Source organism: Salvelinus alpinus, chromosome 21, assembly GCF_045679555.1.
Source record: "Salvelinus alpinus chromosome 21, SLU_Salpinus.1, whole genome shotgun sequence".
NCBI lineage: Eukaryota > Metazoa > Chordata > Actinopteri > Salmoniformes > Salmonidae > Salvelinus > Salvelinus alpinus.
The window spans coordinates 10,702,123-10,708,122 of record NC_092106.1 but is presented as its reverse complement, the minus strand read 5'-3'; positions in this window follow the sequence as shown (position 1 = coordinate 10,708,122).

Sequence of the window (6,000 nt, the reverse complement as noted above, 5' to 3'; positions counted from 1 at the left end):
CTCCCTCCCTGCCCTCCTCTCCCTCTCTCCCTGCCCTCCTCCCCCTCTCACTCCCTCTCTGCCCTACCCATTTTACATTTAGCAGAAGTTCTTATCCAGAATGACTTAGTCAGTGTATTCAACGAAGCTAGGTAGAAACGACCACATATCGTTTCTCTCCCTCTCACTGCCCTCCCCAGAGAACAGAAATGTGTATTTTTGCTTACAACCCAACCCAACCCCCTGAGACACTCTCCCTCGCCACAATCGCTCTCTCCACCCTCTACCTCTTCTCTCTCACCCTCCTCTTCTCAGCGCCACAGTCAGCCCTACCAGTCTCTCCTCTCCCTCCAGTCTGTCTAGACAGAGTACTTCTCATCAACACAACAGACTGGGATTGTCCCGGCTGACACCGGCTCAGGGAGAGAAGAGCTCCCTCTGGTACAGCTCAGAGGAACTGCACTCACTCAGTCTCACCATTACAACAAAGGCTGGGATTAAGGGTTCTGTTCAATTTGGGACAAACATATAGAACGTATTGCGGTCATTATAGCAAGTCATACACCACAATGGTATATGATTCGGAAGAGGATGAATAATAGAATAACTAACAGCAATAATCCCCAGCAGGTGTGAAGGGCTCAAACAACCACTACCTGGATCCTATCAAAGAGGCCTACAGTAATCTCCAATGATTCTCCCTGGTGAGTTTCCCAACACTAAACAGCAAGACCATCCAAGTTTGAGAACCGATGATTTACAGATATGGAACCATTACTTTATGGTTGTTTGAGAGGCTGGGAAAAACATATCATGTTGTTGTGTATTCATACAGTATGTAAAACTCAGCAAAAAAAGAAACATCAACTGCGTTTATTTTCAGCAAACTTAACATGTGCAATTATTTGTCTGAACATAACAAGATTCAACAACTGAGACATAAACTGAACCAGTTTCACAGACATGTGACTAACAGAAATGGAATAATGTGTCCCTGAACAAAGGGCGGGTCAAAAGTAAGTCAGTATCTGGTGTGGCCACCAGCTGCATTAAGTACTGCAGTGCATCTCCTCCTCATGGACTACACCATATTTGCCAGTTCTGCTGTGAGATGTCACCCCACTCTTCCCCAAGGCACCTGCAAGTTCCCGGACATTTCTGTTGGGAATGGCCCTAGCCCTCACCCTCCGATCCAACAGGTCCCAGAGGTGCTCAATGGGATTGAGATCCGGGCTCTTCGCTGGCCATGGCAGAACACTGACATTCCTGTCTTGCAGGAAATTACGCACAGAACGAGCAGTATGGCTGGTGGCATTGTCATGCTGGAGGGTCATGTCAGGATGAGCCTGCAGGAAGGGTACCACATGAGGGAGGAGGATGTCTTCCCTGTAACGCACAGCATTGAGATTTCCTGCAATGACAACAAGCTCAGTCCGATGATGCTGTGACACACCGCTCCAGACCATGACGGACCCTCCACCTCGATCCCGCTCCAGAGTAAGGCCTCGGTGTAACGCTCATTTCTTCGACGATAAACGCAAATCCCACCATCACCCCTGGTGAGACAAAACCGCGACTCGTCAGCAGAGCCCTTTTTGTCAGTCCTGTCTGGTGCAGCGACGGTGGGTTTGTGCCCATAGGCGACATTGTTGCCGGTGATGTCTGGTGAGGACCTGCCTTACAACAGGCCTACAAGCCCTCAGTCCAGCCTCTCTCAGCCTATTGCGGACAGTCTGAGCACTGATGGAGGGATTGTGCGTTCCTAGTGTAACTCGGGCAGTTGTTCAGATGTACTGATCCTGTGTAGGTGTTGTTCCACCTGGTCTGCCACTGCGGTGATGATCAGCTGTCCGTCCTGTCTCCCTGTAGCGCTGTCTTAGGCTTCTCACAGTACGGACATTGCAATTTATTGCCCTGGCCACGTCTGCAGTCCTCATGCCTCCTTGCAGCATGCCTAAGGCACGTTCAAGAAGATGAGCAGGCACCCTGAGTATCTTTCTTTTGGTGTTTTTCAGAGTCAGTAGAAAGGCCTCTTTAGTGTCCTAAGTTTTCATAACTGTGACCTTAATTGCCTACCGTCTGTAAGCTGTTAGTGTCTTAACGACCGTTCCACAGGTGCATGTTCATTAATTGTTTATGGTTCATTGAACAAGCATGGGAAACCGTGTTTAAACCCTTTACAATGAAGATCTGTGAATGTATTTGAATTTTACGAATTATCTCTGAAAGACAGGGTCCTGAAAAAGGGCTGTTTCTTTTTTTGTTGAGTTTATTATATCATAGTTAACATTTTCACTCAGTATTTCATTCTATTCCTTGTACACAAACCCATATGAATGTGTGTTAATCTTAAGACTGCTGAAAGTCTGTGGAATTGGAGAAAAATAAATCCTACAATAGGTTAGTTCCAAGGTGAGGATAGCTTAGAATGGTGGGTGAGAGGGAGAAAGAGAGACGTGTCCTACCTGGGGTGAAGAGGGATGCTGCTGGGACCAGCGACCAGCTCTGCTGTCCATAGACGTCCAGCTCACTCCCAGTCCCGGCTCAGCATCCCGGAGAGGCAGGGCACGGATACACACTGGACAGAGCTGGGCTTACCCAAGGCCACATTCTACTTTGCCTTGATTAGTTACACACACAAACACAGCTTTTGCCAGTGCAGGGATCTCTTGCTCCTAAATCCAAGACGCATATTTCTGAAGGGGAAAGAAACTGAGTGGCAGTGGAGCTATCCCTGACTCCTCTTACAACCACCTGCATAAGACTGTCATAAACTGTGTGTCTGTGCAATGAAGCCCCCTTTGTCAGGGTTAAGTCTCTAAGTTAGAGACTTCCAAGTCCAGTCACTAGAGGACCACAGAGAGAGAGTCAGACACAGAACACAACACCAGTGTGGTGGTGCTGCTGCGAGTGCGAGTCACTCCAATCTATTTCCAAGCTGCAGTAGGTTAATCCCCATCTCTCTCACAAACACACACACGAGAAGAGGCTGAGAAAGAAATAAAGCGGAACAATCCGTCCTCTACAAAGGGTTTTAAGTTGCTGTAAAACAAAGGCATTAGGACTTTGAACCCAGATAAATCCTTGGTAGTGACGTAAAGTCTCGGGAGTGGTGACGTCGGGACATCTATCAGTCCATAGGAGCCAGGGAAAGTAGTAGAACTGAAGGGTATAGTATTATAATATATAGTATTATAGTATTCGTCTTGAATAAGAAGGCTATGTATTAAGTGTTGAATGAGATTCACCATCCAGACTCCCATCACGATCAGGTCAGTCATCGACAAAGCCCTGAAAAAAATGAAGTGGAATTTCTTGGAATCGCTCTCTGGGAACGTAGAGGGGCTAAACTACATATTTGCTGCTCAGTGCTGCCAAGGACAAGGTACAGCACCTAAAATCCCCTTAACAGCCTCTCTACTACATCCCAATCCTGGGCCCAGCTGGCCCCAAAGCCCCTCACATGGAAACTAACTCTGTGTGTGTGTCCATGACTGTGTGTGTGTGTGTGTGTGTGTGTAACGCTCAACTCTTAAAGCCACGGGTTCTAGCGGCCTATGTAAAAAAACATTCCATCACCTCCAAACTCAACGGCGCTAAACATACCAAACAAACTCAGCGGAGAGATTAACGTCAACTTCCCCGAGGAATAATGGAACGAGATCTGACAGCTTTACTGTGGTGCTCCTCTATTGTGTTAAGTCATTCAAGCCTCGGAGTAGGTGGGCTGATCTAGGATCAGGTCCCCCGTCTACTGTATACAGTGGCAAGAAAAAGTATGTGAACCCTTTGGAAATATCTGGATTTCTGCATAAATTGGTCATCAAATTTGATCTGATTTTCATCTAGGTCACAACAGACAAACATACACAGTCTGCTTAAACTAATAACACACAAACAATTATATGTCTTCATGTCTTTATTGAACACACTGTGGTAACATTCACGGTGCAGGGTGGGAAAAGTATGTGAACCCTTGGATTTAATAACTGGTTGGCCCTCCTTTGGCAGCAATAACCTCAACCAAACATTTTATGTAGCTCAAATCAAAATCAAATCAAATTTTATTTGTCACATACACATGGTCAGCAGATGTTAATGCGAGTGTAGCGAAATGCTTGTGCTTCTAGTTCCGACAATGCAGTAATAACCAACAAGTAGTCTAACCTAACAATTCCACAACTACTACCTTACACACACACAAGTGTAAAGGGATAAAGAATATGTACATAAAGATATATGAATGAGTGATGGTACAGAACGGCATAGGCAAGATGCAGTAGATGGTATAGAGTACAGTATATACATATGAGATGAGTAATGTAGGGTATGTAAACATAAAGTGGCATAGTTTAAAGTGGCTAGTGATACATGTATTACATAAAGATGGCAAGATGCAGTAGATCATATAGAGTACAGTATATACATATACATATGAGATGAGTAGTGTAGAGTATGTAATCATTTTATTAAGTGGCATTGTTTAAAGTGGCTAGTGATACATTTTTACATAATTTCCATCAATTCCCATTATTAAAGTGGCTGGAGTTGAGTCAGTATGTTGGCAGCGGCCACTAAATGTTAGTGGTGGCTGTTTAACAGTCTGATGGCCTTGAGATAGAAGCTGTTTTTCAGTCTCTCGGTCCCTGCTTTGATGCACCTGTACTGACCTCGCCTTCTGGATGATAGCGGGGTGAACAGGCAGTGGCTCGGGTGGTTGTTGTCCTTGATGATCTTTATGGCCTTCCTGTGACATCGGGTGGTGTAGGTGTCCTGGAGGGCAGGTAGTTTGTCCCCGGTGATGCGTTGTGCAGACCTCACTACCCTCTGGAGAGCCTTACGGTTGTGGGCGGAGCAGTTGCCGTACCAGGCGGTGATACAGCCCGACAGGATGCTCTCGATTGTGCATCTGTAGAAGTTTGTGAGTGCTTTTGGTGACAAGCCGAATTTCTTCAGCTTCCTGAGGTTGAAGGTGCTGCTGCGCCTTCTTCACAACGCTGTCTGTGTGGGTGGACCAATTCAGTTTGTCCGTGATGTGTACACCGGGGAACTTACAACTTTCCACCTTCTCCACTACTGTCCCGTCGATGTGGATAGGGGGGTGCTCCCTCTGCTGTTTCCTGAAGTCCACAATCATCTCCTTTGTTTTGTTGACGTTGAGTGTGAGGTTATTTTCCTGACACCACACTCCGAGGGCCCTCAGCTCCTCTCGTCGTTGTTGGTAATCAAGCCTACCACTGTAGTGTCATCCGCAAACTTGATGATTGAGTTGGAGGCGTGCATGGCCACGCAGTCGTCGGTGAACAGGGAGTACAGGAGAGGGCTCAGAACGCACCCTTGTGGGGCCCCAGTGTTGAGGATCAGCGGGGTGGAGATGTTGTTACTGTGCGGATCAGACCTGCACAACGGTCAGGAGGAAATTTGGACCATTCCTCCTTTACATAACTGTTTCAATTCAGCAATATTCTTGGGATGTCTGGTGTGAACTGCTCTCTTGAGGTCATGCTACAGCATTTCAAATCGGGTTGAGGTCAGGACTCTGACTGGGCCACTCCACAAGGCGTTTTTTGTTCTGCTGAAGCCATTCTGTTGTTGATTTACTTCCGTGTTTTGGGTTGTTGTCCTGTTGCATCACCCAACTTCTGTTGAGCTTCAATTGGCGGACAGATAGCCTTACATTCTCCAGCAAAATGTCTTGATAAACTTGGGAATTCATTTTTCTGTCAATGATAGCAAGCTGTCCAGGCACTGAGACAGCAAAGCAGCCCCAAACCATGATGCTCCCTCCACCATACTTTACAGTTTGGATGAGGTTTTGATGTTGGTGTGCGGTGCCTTTTTTCTCCACACATAGTGTTGTGTGTTCCTTCCAAACAACTCAACTGTAGTTTCATCTGTCCACAGAATATTTTGCCAGTAGCGCTGTGGAACATCCAGATGCACTATTCTTGTTAATTGTTTTACGTATCATAGACTCGTCAATAGAGATGTTAGCATGTTCTAGAGATTTCTATAAGTCTT